The following is a 15781-nucleotide window of genomic DNA, read 5'->3' as shown; positions in this document are numbered from 1 at the left end:
CTGACATCAGTGATAGGGAAATTATTGGAAAAAATTCTGAGGGACAGAATTAGTCTCCACTTGGAGAGGCAAGGATTAATCAAGGATAGTCAGCATGGCTTTGTCAGGGGGAGATCATGTCTGACCAATTTGATTGACTTTTTCGAGGGGGTGACTAGGTGTGTGGATGAGGGTAGTGCAGTTGATGTAGTCTACATGGACTTCAGTAAGGCTTTTGACAAAGTCCTGCATGGGAGACTGGTCAAGAAGGTAAGAGCCCATGGGATCCAGGGCAATTTGGCACATTGGATCCAAAATTAGCTTAGTGACAGGAGGCAGAGGGTGATGGTCGAAGGTTGTTTTTGTGACTGGAAGCCTGTGTCCAGTGGTGTACCGCAAGGATCGGTGCTGGGTCCTTTGCTGTTTGTAGTGTACATCAATTATTTAGATATGAATGTAGGAGGTATGATCAGTAAGTTCGCAGATGACACGAAAATTGGTGGAGTGGTAAATAGCGAGGAGGGAAGCCTCAGGCTACAGGATGATATAGATGAGATGGTTAGATGGGCAGAACAGTGGCAAATGGAATTTAACCCTGAAAAGTGTGAGGTGATGCATTTTGGGAGGACTAACAAGGCAAGGGAATACACAATGAATGGTAGGACCCTAGGAAGGATAGAGGATCAGAGGGACCTTGGTGTGCATGTACATAGATCCCTAAAGGCAGCAGGACAAGTAGATAAGGTGGTTAAAAAGGCATATGGGATACTTGCCTTCATTAGCTGAGGCATAGAATATAAGAGCAGGGAGGTTATGATGGAGCTGTACAAAACGCTGGTTAGACCACAGCTGGAATACTGTGTGCAGTTCTGGTCGCCACACTATATAGGAAGGATGTGATTGCATTGGAGAGGGTGCAGAGAAGATTCACCAGGATGTTACCTGGGCTGGAGCGCTTCAGCTATGAAGAGAGACTGGACAGGCTGGGGTTGTTTTCCTTGGAGCAGAGAAGGCTGAGGGGGGACCTGATTGAGGTGTACAAAATTATGAGGGGCATAGATAGGGTAGATAGAAAGGAACTTTTCCCCTTAGTAGAGGGGTCAATAACCAGGGGGCATAGTTTCAAGGTAAGGGGCAGGAGGTTTAGAGGGGATTTGAGGAAAAACTTTTTCACCCAGAGGGTGGTTGGAATCTGGAACTCACTGCCTGAAAGGGTGGTAGAGGCAGGAACCCTCACAACATTCAAGAAGCATTTAGATGAGCACTTGAAACGCCATAGCATACAAGGCTACGGACCAAATGCTGGAAAATGGGATTAGAATAGACAGGGCTTGATGGCCAGCGCAGACACGATGGGCCGAAGGGCCTCTTTCTGTGCTGTATAACTCTATGACTATGACTCGGTCCCTTCATCTAGGTCATTAATATAGATGGTAAATAGCTGAGGCCCCAACACTGATCGTTGCAGCACCCCACTAGTTACTGCCTGCCAACCTGAAAATGATCTGTTTATCCCTACTCTCTGTTTTGTGTCTGTTTACCAATCCTCAATCCATGCTAATACATTACCCCACAACCCCATGTGCCCTAATCTTGTGTAACAACCTTTTATGTGGCACCTTATCGAATGCTTTTTGAAAATCCAAATATACTACATCCACTGGTTCCCCATTATCTACCCTGCTAGTTACATCCTCAAAAGCTCTAATAAATTTGTCAAACACGATTTCCCTTTCATATAACCATGTTGACTCTGCCTAGTCATGGTATGATTTTCCAAGTGCCCTGTTACCACTGCCTTAATAATTGATTCCAGCATTTTCTTGACGACTGATGTTTTTTTTAAGTTGTTATGGGATGTGGGCGTCGCTGGCAAGGCCCAGCATTTATTGCCCATCCCTAGTTGCCCTTGAGAAGGTGGTGGTGAGCCGCCTTCTTGAACCGCTGCAGTCCGTGTGGTGAAGGTCCTCCCACAGTGCTGTTAGGGAGGAGTTCCAGGATTTTGACCCAGTGACGATGAAGGATCGGCCGATATACTTCCAAGTCAGGATGGTGTGTGACTTGGAGGGGAACTTGGAGGTGGCGGTGTTCCCATGCGCCTGCTGCCCTTGTCCTTCTAGGTGGAAGAGGTCGCGGGTTTGGGAGGTGCTGCCGAAGAAGCCTTGGCGAGTTGCTGCAGTGCATCTTGTAGATGGTACACACTGCAGCCACGGTACGCCGGTGGTGGAGGGAGTGAATGTTTAAGGTGGTGGATGGGGTGCCAATCAAGCGGGCTGCTTTGTCCTGGATGGTGTCGAGCTTCTTGAGTGTTGTTGGAGCTACACTCCGGCTAACTGGTCTGTTCCCTGTTTTCTCTCTCCTTCCTTTCTTGAATAGCTGGTTTACATTTCCTACCTTCCAATCCACTGGGACCGTTCCAGAATCTAGGGAATTTTGGAAGATCACAACCAATGCATCCATTATCTCTGTAGCCACCCCTTTTAGAACCCTAGGATGTCGGCCATCAGGTCCAGGGGATTTCTCGGCTTTTAGACTCATTAGTTTTTCAAGTATTTTTTCTCTACTGATAATTACGTTACGTTCCTCACCCTCATTAGCTCCTCGGTTCCCCACTATTTTTGGTCTGCTTTTTGTGTCTTCTACTGTGAAGACAGACACAAAATATTTTTTTAAAGTCTGCCATTTCCTTATTTCCCCATATTAATTTCTCCTGTCTCAGCCTCTAAGGGACCAACGCTTGCTTTAGCTATTCTCTTCCTTTTTACATACTTGTCGAAGTTCTTATCTGGTTTTATATTTCTTGCTAATTTACTCTTTACTCCCTTTTTATAAATGTTTTGGTCATCCTTTGCTGGTTTCTAAAGCTCTCCCACTCCTCAGGCTTATTGCAACTATTCGCAACATTATAAGCCACCTCTTTTAATTTAATACTTTCCTTAACTTCTTTAGTTAGTCACGGATGGATCACTTTCCTTGTGGAGTTTTTATTTCTCAATGGAATGTATATTCGTTGAGAATTATTAAATATTTCTTTAAAATTTTGCCATTGCTTATAATCTAATTTCCCAATATACCTTAGCCATCTCCCCTCATACCTATGTAATTGGCTTTGTTTAAGTTTAAGACTCCAGTTTCAGACTTAAGAATGTCACTCTCAAACTCAATGTGAAATTCCACATATTATGATCACTCTTCCCTAGAGGATTCTTTACTATGAGATTACTAATTAATCCTGTCTCATTACACAAAACAAGATCTAAAATAGCATGTTCCCTAGTTGGTTCCATGATGTATTGTTCTAGGAAACATAAGAACATAAGAAATAGGAGCAGAAGTAGGCCATACGACCCCTCGAGCCTACTCCGCCATTCAATAAGATCATGGCTGATCATCGACCTCAACTCCACCTTCCCGCCCGACCTCCATATCCCTTGATTCCCCTAGAGTCCAAAAATCTATCGATCTCAGCCTTGAATACACTCAAAGACTCGGCATCCACAGCCTTCTGGGGCAGAGAATTCCAAAGATTCACAACCCTCTGAGTGAAGAAATTCCTCCTCATCTCGGTCTTAAATGGCCGACCCCTTATCCTGAGACTATGCCCCCTAGTTCTAGACACTCCAGCCAGGGGAAACAACCTCCCAGCGTCTACCCTGTCAATCCCCCTCAGAATCTTGTATGTTTCAATGAGATCACCTCTCATTCTGTGAAACTCCAGGGAGTATCGGCCCATTCTACACAATCTCTCCTCATAGGACAGCCCTCTCATCCCAGGAATCAATCTAGTGAACCTTCGTTGCACCGCCTCCAAGGCAAGTATATCCTTCCTTAGATAAGGAGACCAAAACTGTGCCCAGTACTCCAGGTGTGGTCTCCCCAAGGCCCTGTACAATTGGAGCAAGACTTCCTTACTCTTATACTCCAGGCCCCTTGCAATAAAGGCCAACATGCCATTTGCCTTCCTTATTGCTTGCTGTACCTGCACGCTAGCTTTCTGTGTTTCTTGCATGAGGACACCCAAATCTCTCTGAACACCAACATTTGAAAGTTTCTCACCTTTTAAAAAATATTCAGTTTTTCTATTCTTCCTACCAAAGTGAATAACCTCACATTTCCCCACATTATATTCCATCTGCCACCTTACTGCCCACTCACTTAGTCTATCTATATCCCTTTGACAGGCTCTGTGTTCTCCTCACAGCTTACTGTCCCACCTAGCTTTGTATCGTCAGCAAACTTGGATACATTACACTCGGTCCCTTCATCTAGGTCATTAATATAGATTGTAAATCGCTGAGGCCCCAACACTGATCCTTGCGGCGCCCCACTAGTTACAGCCTGCCAAACTGAAAATGATCCGTTTATCCCTACTCTCTGTTTTCTGTCCGTTAACCAATCCTCTATCCATGCTACTATATTACCCCCAATCCCATGAGCCCTTACCTTGTGTAATAACCTTTTATGTGGCATCTTATCGAATGCCTTTTGGAAATCCAAATATACCACATCCACTGGTTCCCCTTTATCTACCCTGCTAATTACATTCTGAAAAAACTCTAATAAATTTGTCAAACACGATTTCCCTTTCATAAAACCATGTTGAATCTGCCTAATCATGTTATGATTTTCTAAGTGTCCTGATACCACTTCCTTAACAATGGATTCCAGCAGTTTCCTGACAACTGATGTCAGGCTAACTGGCCTGTAGTTCCCTGTTTTCTCTCTCCCTCCTTTCTTGAATAGCGGCGTTACATTTGCGACCTTACAATCAGCTGGGACCATTCTAGAATCTAGGGAATTTTGGAAGATCAAAACCAATGCATCCACTATCTCTTCAGCCACCTCTTTTAGAACCTAGGATGTCAGGTCCAGCGGATTTGTCGGCTTTTAGTCCCATTAGTTTCTCTAGTACTTTTTCTCTACTTATATTAATTACGTTAAGTTCCTCACCCTCATTAGACCCTTTTTGGTCTGCTTTTTTGTGTCTTCTACTGTGAAGACAGATACAAAATATTTGTTTAATGTTTCTGCCATTTCCTTATTTCCCATAATTTCTCCTGCCTCAGCCTCTAAGGGACCAACGTTTACTTTTGCTACTCTCTTCCTTTTTATATACTTGTAGAAGCTCTTACAACATGCTTTTATATTTCTTGCTGGTTTGCTCTCATTCTGTTTTTTCCCTTTTTATGGATTTTCTGGTCATCCTTTGCTGGTTTCTGAAACTCTCCCAATCCTCAGGCTTATTACTATTCTTCGCAACTTTATTAGAAACATAAAAGATAGGAGCAGGAGTCGGCCATTCGGCCCCTCGAGCCTACTCTGCCATTTAATGAGACCATGGCTGATCATCCAAATTCAGTACCCTGTCCCTGCTTTCTCCCCATATCCCTTGATCGCTTTAGCCTTAAGAAATATATCTAACACATTCTTGAATATATTTAATGAATTGGCCTCAACTGCCTTCTGTGGTAGAGAATTCCACAGGTTCACCACTCTCTCTGGGTGAAGAAATTCCTCCTCATCTCTGTCCTAAATGGCTTACCCCTTATCCTTAGACTGTGACCCCTGGTTCTGGACTCCCCGACCATCGGGAACATCCTTCCTGCATCTAGTCTGTCTAGTCCTGTTAGAATGTTATAAGTTTCAATTAGATCCCCTCTCATTCTTCTAAATTCCAGTGAATATAAGCCTAATCGACCCAATTTCTCCTCATACATCATTCCTGCCATCCCAGGTAACAGTCTGGTGAATCTTCGCTGCACTCCCTCCATGGCAACAACATCCTTCCACAGATAAGGCGACCAAAACTGCACACAATACTCAAGATGTGGTCTCACCAAGGCCCTGTACAACTGCAGCAAGACATCCTTGCTCCTGTACTCGAATCCTCTTGCTATGAAGGCCAACATACCATTTGCCTTCTTAACCGCCTGCTGCACCTGCATGCTTACCTTCAGCGACTGGTGTACAAGGACACCCAGGTCTTGTTGCACTTCCCCTTCTCCCAATCTATAGCCGTTCAGATAATAATCTGTCTTCCTGTTTTTGCCACCCAAGTGGATAACCTTGCATTTATCCACATTATACTGCATCTGCCATGCATCTGCCCAATCACCCAACCTGTCCAAATCATACTGGAGTTTCTTGGCATCCTCCTCACAGCACACGCCCACCCAGCTTTGTGTCGTCTGCAAACTTGCAGATATTACATCTAGTTCCCTCGTCTAGATCATTAATATATATTGTGAATAGCTGGGGTCCTAGGACCGATCCCTGTGGTACCCCACTAGTCACTGCCTGCCACTTGGAAAAAGACCCGTTTATTCCAACTCTTTGCTTCCTGTCTGCCAACCAGTTCGCTATCCAAGTCAGTACCTTGCCCCCAATCCCATGTGTCTTAACTTTACACGCTAATCTCTTATGTGGGACCTTATCGAAAGCCTTCTGAAAATCCAATACACCACATCCACTGGTTCTCCCTTCTCTATTCTACCAGTTACATCCTCAAAAAATTCCAGTAGATTAGTCAAGCGCGATTTACCTTTTATAAATCCATGTTGATTTTGTCCGATCCTGTCACTGTTTTCCAAGTGCTCTGCTATTACATCCTTTATAATGGACTCTAACATTTTCCCCACTACCGATGTCAGGCTTACCGGTCTATAATTCCCTGTTTTCTCTCTACCACCTTTTTTAAATAGTGGGGTTACATTAGCTATCCTCCAATCCATGGGAACTGTTCCAGAGTCTATAGAATTTTGGAAGATGACCAGCAATGCATCTACTATTTCTAGGGCCACTTCCTTAAGTACCCTAGGATGTAGATTATCAGGCCCTGGGGATTTATCGGCCTTCAATCCCGTCAATTTCCCTAACACCATTTCCCTACAAATAGTGATTTCATTCAGTTCCTCCCTCTCATTAGACCCTATGTTCCCTGACATCTCTGGGAGGTTATTTGTGTCCTCCTTTGTGAAGACAGAACCAAAGTATGTATTTAATTGGTTAGCCATTTCTTTGTTCCCCATTATAAATTCCCCTGATTCTGACTGCAAAGGACCTACGCTTGACTTCACCAATCTTTTTCTCTTCACATATCTATAGAAGCTTTTACAGTCAGTTTTTATGTTCCCTGATAGCTTACTCTCATACTCTATTTTCCCCTCTTAATGAATCCTTTTGTCCTCCTTTGCTGAATCCTAAACTGCTCCCAATCCTCAGATTTGCTGCTTTTTCTGGCCAATTTATATGTCCTCTCCTTGGATCTTATGCTATTCCTAATTTCCCTTGTTAGCCACGGTTACGCCACCTTTTTTGTTTCATTTTTTTATGCCAGACAGGGATGAACAAATTCTGTAGTTCATCCATGCGATCTTTAAATGTTTGCCATTGCCTATCCACTGTCAACCCTTTAAGTAACGTTCCCCAATCCATCCTAGCCAACTCGCGCCTCGTACCATCGTAGTTTCCTTTATTTAAATTCAGGATCCTAGTCTCTGAGTCAACTACTTCACTCTCCATCTTAATGAAGAATTCTATCATATTATGATCGCTCCTCCCCAAGGGGCCTTGCACAACAAGATTGCTAATCAATCCTTTCTCATTACATAATACCCAGTCTAAGATGGCCTGATCTGTAGTTGGTTCCTCGATATATTGGTCCAGGAAACCATCCCGTATACACTCTAGGAATTCCTCCTCCACAGTATTGGTTAGCCCAATCTACATGTAGATTAAAGTCACCCATGATAACTGCTGTGCCCTTATTGCACGCGTCTCTAATTTCCTGTTTAATGCCATCCCCAACCTCGGCATTACTGTTTGGGGGTCTGTATACAACTCCCACTAATGTTTTCTGCCCCATTGGATTTCTGAGCTCTACCCATACAGATTCCACATCATCAGAGCTAATATCCTTCCTTACTATTGTGTTAATCTCCTCTTTAACCAGCAATGCTACCCCACCTCCTTTTCCTTTTTGCCTGTCCTTCCTGAATATTGAATACCCCTGGATGTTGAATTCCCAGTCTTGGTCACCTTGAAGCCATGTCTCTGTAATTCCTTCTGGACTCAATATCGAGTTCAACAATTTCAGATCATAGCCTTGGCCCCCATTACATTTTTACATATTTTTTATCCACACCTTTGTTTTGGCCCCCCCCCCCTTTTTTTTTCTCTCCCACATGGCAGCTGTCTCTCTGCCAGCGCATTTCACACCTAACCTGAACCGTCTTTTGTTTCCACTAGTCCAATCACCATCTCGTCTGGTTTTGAATACCTCTTAATGTCTCTTCACTTCTCTTTTGTTCTTTCATCCCCATTTCCCAACCCCCAAACTGGCCTTTTAATCGGTTTCATTTCCTGTGCTTTTTTCAGTCCTGACGAAGGGTTTTGACCTGAAACGTTGACTCTATTTCTCTCTCCACAGATGTTGCCTGGCCTGCTGAGTTTCCAGCATTTTCTGTTGTTATTCCCAATTATATCATATCCGTTTACATCTATTTGCGCAGCTAATTCATCCACCTTATTACGAATGCTCCTCGCATTAAGACACAAAGCCTTCAGGCTTATTTTTTTAACACTCTTCGTCCTTTTAGAATTATCATTTACTGTGGCCCTGTTTGATTTACACACTTGATTTCTCTGCCTTCCACTTTTGCTTTTCTCCTTCCTGTCTTTTGCTTCTATCCTTGCTTCCCTTTCCTCTGTCTCCCTGCACAGGTTCCCAACCCCCTGCCATTTTAGTTTAAAGCCTCCCCAACAGCACTAGCAAACACTCCCCCTAGGACATCGGTCCCGGTCCTGCCCAGGTGCAAACCGTCCAGTTTGTACTGGTCCCACCTCCCCCAGAACCGGTTTCAAAGTCCCAGGAATTTGAATCCCTCCCCCTCACACCATTCCTCTAGCCACGTATTCATCTGAAATATCCTTCTGTTTCTACTCTGACTAGCACGTGGCACTGGTAGCAATCCTGAGGTCCTATTTTTTAATTTACCTCCTAACTTCTTTTAATCTAATGCTATCCTTAACTACTTTAGTTAGCCACGGTTGTTTCACTTTTGTCATGGAGTTTTTGTTTCTCAATGGAATGTATTTTTGTTGAGAATTATGAAATATTTCTTTAAATGCTAGTCACTGCTTATCTACCGCCATACCTTTTAATCTATTTTTCCAATCTACCTTAGCCAGCTCGTCCCTCATACCTATGTAATTGGCTTTATTTAAGTTTAAGACTCTAGTTTCAGACTTGGGCAAGTCACTCTCAAACTTAACGTGAAATTCTAATATATTATGATCACTCTGCCCCAGAGGATCCTTTACTATGAGATTGCTAATTAACCCTGTCTCATTACACAGTACAAGATCTAAAATAGCCTGTTCCCTGATTGGTTCCATGGTCTATTCTAGGAAACTGTCCCGAATGCATTCCATGAACTCGACCTCCAGACTGCCTTTGTCAATTTGATTTGTCCAGTCTATATGAAGATTAAAGTCCCCCAAGATTATTGCATTACCTTTGTTGCAAGCTCCTACTATTTCTTGATTAATACTCTGTCCAACGGTACAGCTACTGTTAGGGGGCCTATATACCAATCCTACCAGTGTTTTCTGCCCCTTGTTATTCCTTATCTCCACCCATACTGATTCTACTTCCTGGTCTTCCGAGCCGAGATCCTTTCTCTCCACTGTGCTTATGTCATCCTTTATTATCAAGGCTACACCCCCTCGATTTCCAATCTGCCTGTCTTTACAAAACGTCAAGTACCCTGGAATATTTAGTTCCCAACCCTGGTCACCTTGCAACCGTATCTCTCTCTAATGGCTATTAGATCAAACCCATTTATCTCTATTCATAGAGTCATAGAGGGAGGCCATTCGGCCCATCGAGTCCGTGCCAGCTCTCTGTAGAGCAATCAAGTCAGTCCCATTCCCCCGCTCCATCCCCCGCTCTATCAATTCATTAAATATATTCAAGGAGGAGTTAGATATATTTCTTAAGGCTAAAGAGATCAAGGGATATGGGGAGAAAGCAGGGACCGGGTACTGAATTTGGATGATCAGCCATGATCTCATTGAATGGTGGAGCAGGCTCGAGGGGCCAAATGGCCTACTCCAGCTCCTATCTTCTATGTTCCTATGTCGCCCTGCAAGTTTATTTCCCTCAAGTGTCTATCCAGTCTCCCCTTGAAAACATTGAGTGTCTCCGCTTCCACCACTTCCGTCAGCAGCAAATTACAGGTGCCACTAATTTTGTTTATTCGTTCATGGGATGTGGGCATTGCTGGCAAGGCCAGCATTTATTGCTCATCCCTAATTGCCCTTGAGAAGGTGGTGGTGAGCCACCTTCTTGAACCACTGCAGTCCGTGTGGTGAAGGTACTCCCACAGTGCTGTTAGGGAGGGAGTTCCAGGATTTTGACCCAGCGACGATGAAGAATCGGCCGATATATTTCTACGTCAGGATGGTGTGTGACTTGGAGAGGAACTTGGAGCTGGTGGTGTTCCCATGCGCCTGCTGCCCTTGTCCTGCTAGGTGGAAGAGGTTGCGGGTTTGGGAGGTCCTGCCAAAGAAGCCTTGGCGAGTTGCTGCAGTGCATCTTGTGGATGGTACACGCTGTAGCCACGGTACGCCGGTGGTGGAGGGAGTGAATGTTTAAGGTGGTGGATGGAGTGCCAATCAAGCGGGCTGCTTTGTCCTGGATGGTGTCGAGCTTCTCGAGTGTTGTTGGAGCTGCACTCATCCAGGCAAGTGGAGAGTATTCCCTCACACTCCTTACTTGTGCCTTGTAGATGGTGGAAGGGCTTTGGGGAGTCAGGAGGTGAGACACTCGCCGCAGAATTCCCAGCCTCTGACCTGCTCTTGTGGCCACAGTATTTATGTGGCTGGTCCAGTTAAGTTTCTGGTCAATGGTGACCCCCCAGGATGTTGATGGTGGGGGATTCGGCGATGGTAATGCCGTTGAATGTCAAGGGGCGGTAGTTAGACTCTCGCTTGTTTGAGATGGTCATTGCCTGGCACTTGTGTGGCGTGAATGTTACCTGCCACTTATCAGCCCAAGCCTGAATGTCGCCCAGGTCTTGTTGCATGCGGGCATGGACTGCTTCATTATCTGAGGAGTTGTGAATGGCGCTGAAAACTGTGCAGTCATCAGTGAACATCCCCACTTCTGACCTTATGTTGGAGGGAAGGTCATTGATGAAGCAGCTGAAGATGGTTGGGCCTAGGACACTGCCCTGAGGAACTCCTGCGGCGATGTCCTGGGGATGAGATGATTGACCTCCAACCACCACCACCATCTTCCTTTGTGCTAGGTATGACTCCAGCCAGTGGAGAGTTTTCCCCCCGATTCCCATTGACGTCAGTTTTACTCGGGCTCCTTGATGCCACATTTGGTCAAATACTGCCTTGATGTCAAGGGCAGTCACTCTCACCTCACCTCTGGAATTCAGCTCTTTTGTCCATGTTTGGACCAAGGCTGTAATGAGGTCTGGAGCCGAGTGGTCCTGGTGGAACCCAAACTTAGCATCGGTGAGCGGGTTATTGGTGAGTAAATGCTGCTTGATAACACTGTCGATGACAACTTCCATCACTGTGCTGATGATTGAGAGTAGACTGATGGGGCGGTAATTGGCCAGGTTGGATTTGTCCTGCTTTTTGTGGACAGGACATACCTGGGCAGTTTTCTACATTGTCGGATAGATGCCAGTGTTGTAGCTGTACTGGAACAGCTTGGCTAGAGGCGCGGCTAGTTCTGGAGCACAAGTCTTCAGCACCATAGCCAGGATGTTGTCGGGGCCCATGGCCTTTGCTGTATCCAGTGCGCTCAGCCGTTTCTTGCTATCACGTGGAGTGAATCGAATTGGCTGAAGACTGGCTTCTGTGATGGTGGGGACCTCAGGAGGAGGCCGATATGGATCATCCACTTGGCACTTCTGGCTGAAGATGGTTGCAAACGCTTCAGCCTTGTCTTTTGCACTCGTGCTGGGCTCCACCATCATTGAGGATGAGGATATTCATGGAGCCTCCTCCTCCGTTAGTTGTTTAATGGTCCACCACCATTCATGACTGGATGTGGCAGGGCTGCAGAGCTTTGATCTGATCTGTTGATTGTGGGATTGTTTAGCTCTGTCTATAACATGCTGCCTCCGCTGTTTAGCATGCATGTAGTCCTGTGTTGCAGCTTCCTCAGGTTGGCACCTCATTTTTAGGTACGCCTGGTGCTGCTCCTGGCATGTTCTTCTACACTCGTTATTGAACCAGGGTTGGTCCCCTGGCTTGATGGTAATGGTAGAGTGAGGGATATGCCGGGCCATGAGGTTACAGATTGTGGTGGAATACAATTCTGCTGCTGCTGATGGCCCACAGCACCTCATGGCTGCCCAGTTTTGAGCTGCTAGATCTGTTCTGAATCTATGCCATTTAGCACGGTGGCAGTGCCACACAGCACGATGGAGGGTGTCCTCCGTGTGAAGACGGGACTTCGTCTACACAAGGTCTGTGCGGTGGTCACTGCTACCAATGCTGTCATGGACAGATACACCTGCGACAGGTAGATTGGTGAGGATGAGGTCAAGTAGGTTTTTCCCTCGTGCTGGTTCTCTCACCACCTGTCGCTGGCCCAGACTGGCAGTTATGTCCTTCAGGACTCGGCCAGCTCGGTCAGTAGTGGTGCTACCGAGCCACTCTTGGTGATGGACATTGAAGTCCCCCACCCAGAGTACATTCTGTGCCCTCGCTACACTCAGTGCTACTTCCAAGTGGTTTCATCAGCTGAGGGTTCCCAGGGCCACTCCCTCCTGCCTGTGCCACCACACCTGGTGGGACAGGACATACCCGGGGATGGTGATGGCGGAGTCTGGGACATTGGCTGAATGGTATGACTGTCAGGCTGTTGCTTGACTAGTCCGTGGCACAGCTTTCCTAATTTTGGCACAAGTCCCCCAGATATTAGTGACCATTACTGATGCTGGCTTTTTATTCCAGATTTATTTAATTAACTGAATTTAAATCCCCAGCTGCCGTGGTGGGACTTGAACTCCCGTCTCTGGATCATTAGTCCAGTAACATAACCACCATGTTACCATTCCCTTACTGCGTCTATCTTGTTACGGATGCTTCGTGCATTCCGGTAAAGAGCCTTCAGTTTGAACTTTTGACCATTATTCCCTGCTTGCACCTTATTTGCTGATGCACTATGACCTTTAAACTCTCTGTCCCTTCCTGTCACATGCTGCTTCTCTTTACCCCATTCACTACACTGCTCTATTGCCTTGACTTTTTGATTTCTAAAGTTCCCCTCACCTGCCCCCTCCCCTCTTTCTTTCCCTTTCCAGATGTGCTGGCGGATTAGACAGGTTCTGAGTGTTTCACTTTGTTCCTCATCAGCCTCTGCTGCTCACCGGAGACCTGACCGATGAAGAGAGTGTGAAGAAGGTGGTTGAGGAAACGATGAACCATTACGGACAGCTAGATGTGCTGGTGAACAGTGCAGGGATACTGGTCATGGGGACCATCGAAACCACGACCATGGAACAGTTCGATCAGATTATGAATGTTAATGTCAGGTACAGCCTCGTCCTAGGGCTGTTTCCACTCGTTACTTTATGACTCGTGTGATGAACAGTTCCATTCTCTGGCGCGCTCAGGCTCTGTGTAGAGGAACATCTACCCCGAGCTGTATCTGCCCTGGGAATGTTTGATGGGACAGTGTAGAGGGAGCTTTACTCTGTATCTAACCCGTGCTGTACCTGCCCTGGGAGTGTTTGATGGGACAGTGTAGAGGGAGCTTTACTCTGTATCTAACCCGTGCTGTACCTGCCCTGGGAGTGTTTGATGGGACAGTGTAGAGGGAGCTTTACTCTGTATCTAACCCGTGCTGTACCTGCCCTGGGAGTGTTTGATGGGACAGTGTAGAGGGAGCTTTACTCTGTATCTAACCTGTGCTGTACCTGCCCTGGGAGTGTTTGATGGGATAGTGTAGAGGGAGCTTTACTCTGTATCTAACCCGTGCTGTACCTGCCCTGGGAGTGTTTGATGGGACAGTGTAGAGGGAGCTTTACTCTATATCTAACCCGTGCTGTACCTGCCCTGGGAGTGTTTGATGGGACAGTGTAGAGGGAGCTTTACTCTGTATCTAATCCATGCTGTACCTGCCCCGGGAGTGTTTGATGGGACAGTGTAGAGGGAGCTTTACTCTGTATCTAATCCATGCTGTACCTGCCCTGGGAGTGTTTGATGGGACAGTGTAGAGGAAGCTTTACTCTGTATCTAACCCGTGCTGTACCTGCCCTGGGAGTGTTTGATGGGACAGTGTAGAGGGAGCTTTACTCTGTATCTAACCCCGTGCTGTACCTGCCCTGGGAGTGTTTGATGGGACAGTGTAGAGGAAGCTTTACTCTGTATCTAACCCGTGCTGTACCTGCCCTGGGAGTGTTTGATGGGACAGTGTAGAGGGAGCTTTACTCTGTATCTAACCCGTGCTGTCCCTGCCCTGGGAATGTTTGATGGGACAGTGTAGAGGGAGCTTTACTCTGTATCTAACCCGTGCTGTACCTGCCCTGGGAGTGTTTGATGGGACAGTGTAGAGGGAGCTTTACTCTGTATCTAACCCGTGCTGTACCTGCCCTGGGAGTGTTTGATGGGACAGTGTAGAGGGAGCTTTACTCTGTATCTAACCCGTGCTGTACCTGCCCTGGGAGTGTTTGATGGGACAGTGCAGAGGGAGCTTTACTCTGTATCTAACCCGTGCTGTACCTGCCCTGGGAGTGTTTGATGGGACAGTGTAGAGGGAGCTTTACTCTATATCTAACCCGTGCTGTACCTGCCCTGGGAGTGTTTGATGTTGAGCAAATTAAACTCATCTAACATTAAAGATGTAAACTTGTCTGAAATCTGTTACTAACCCTCCCCATTGTCTCAAACTGATATGGTATGATGAGATTCTGTTAACTTTTTGTCTTTTACCGCAACTAATAGATGTAATCAAAATTACCAGCTATTTTTGTGTTACTGGGAGTCACCGCCGCCCCCCCCCCGCCCCCAGTAGACAGGTTTAACTTTGTAGCAGTGTCATAATATAAATTAACCCAAAAGTCCCTTCTCGACCGAATATCCAAAGATGTGTGAACAGTTATTTAATGTTTACCGAGCGTGTTTGTTCTCTGCCGAACAGGTCTATCTACCATCTCACTCGCCTGGCTGTGCCTCACCTCATCCAAACTAAGGGCTGCATTATCAACGTGTCCAGTGTCAACGGGCAGAGATCGGTGAGTGTGGAGAAGCTGACCCGAGAGTTCTTAGCTGTTCACTGAGTGCAGTAATTGATGCCTGGGACTCTGATACCCCATCTTCTGTCGAGACTTTGAAACTGTGCAGAGTTTCTCTCTCTTTCCCCTCATTAGCCTCAGATACAGGCTCGAAGAACTCTGCCTTTCTCTGTGTTGAAGGAGAGACTTGTCGCACTGTCCCCTGCTCCTCGCCTCCCTCGGTCTTCCCTTCTTCCGACAACCAACACTCCCATTCCTGATCTGCCCCGATGCACGTACAACATGCACGCACTTTCCAGGGTCTCCAGATTGCAATCATGAGCCGGAATCCCTATAGGAAGGATATTGAGGCAATGGAGAGGATACAACACAGATTCAGAGGATGCTCCAAGTATGAGGAATCACCGCTACGAAGAGAGATGTAGCACACTCGCCTCTGAGTCAGGAGGTCGTGGGTTCAAGCACCATTCCAGGACTTGAGCACATAATCCAGGCTGACACTCCAGTGCAGTGCTGAGGTCTCTCTCTTTTCCTCC

At 46.2% G+C, this 15781-nt stretch overlaps 1 protein-coding gene and 1 long non-coding RNA gene across 3 annotated transcripts in view; one reads left to right on the top strand and one right to left on the bottom strand.

The window, feature by feature from the left end:
• Positions 1–15743, top strand: part of LOC147101944 (uncharacterized) — a 395113-nt gene extending 379370 nt beyond the window's left edge. Inside the window, exons 4-5 of one of the 2 annotated variants that reach the window (XR_015073398.1) lie at positions 13366–13544; positions 15152–15743. This is a non-coding gene — a long non-coding RNA (uncharacterized LOC147101944). The remainder of the gene's footprint in view (positions 1–13365; positions 13545–15151) is intronic. The other variant, XR_015073397.1, reaches the window with a different exon arrangement.
• The window catches only part of ppil3 (peptidylprolyl isomerase (cyclophilin)-like 3), a 145441-nt gene that overhangs the window by 128221 nt on the left and 1439 nt on the right, over positions 1–15781 (bottom strand). The gene's annotated exons all lie outside the window — the stretch shown is intronic.

The sequence above is a fragment of the Somniosus microcephalus genome, chromosome 23 (assembly GCF_052327205.1).
Source record: "Somniosus microcephalus isolate GS21.2 chromosome 23, FLI_Smic_1.0, whole genome shotgun sequence".
In the NCBI taxonomy this organism is placed as follows: domain Eukaryota; kingdom Metazoa; phylum Chordata; class Chondrichthyes; order Squaliformes; family Somniosidae; genus Somniosus; species Somniosus microcephalus.
This window is presented reverse-complemented; position numbering and strand designations above follow the sequence as displayed.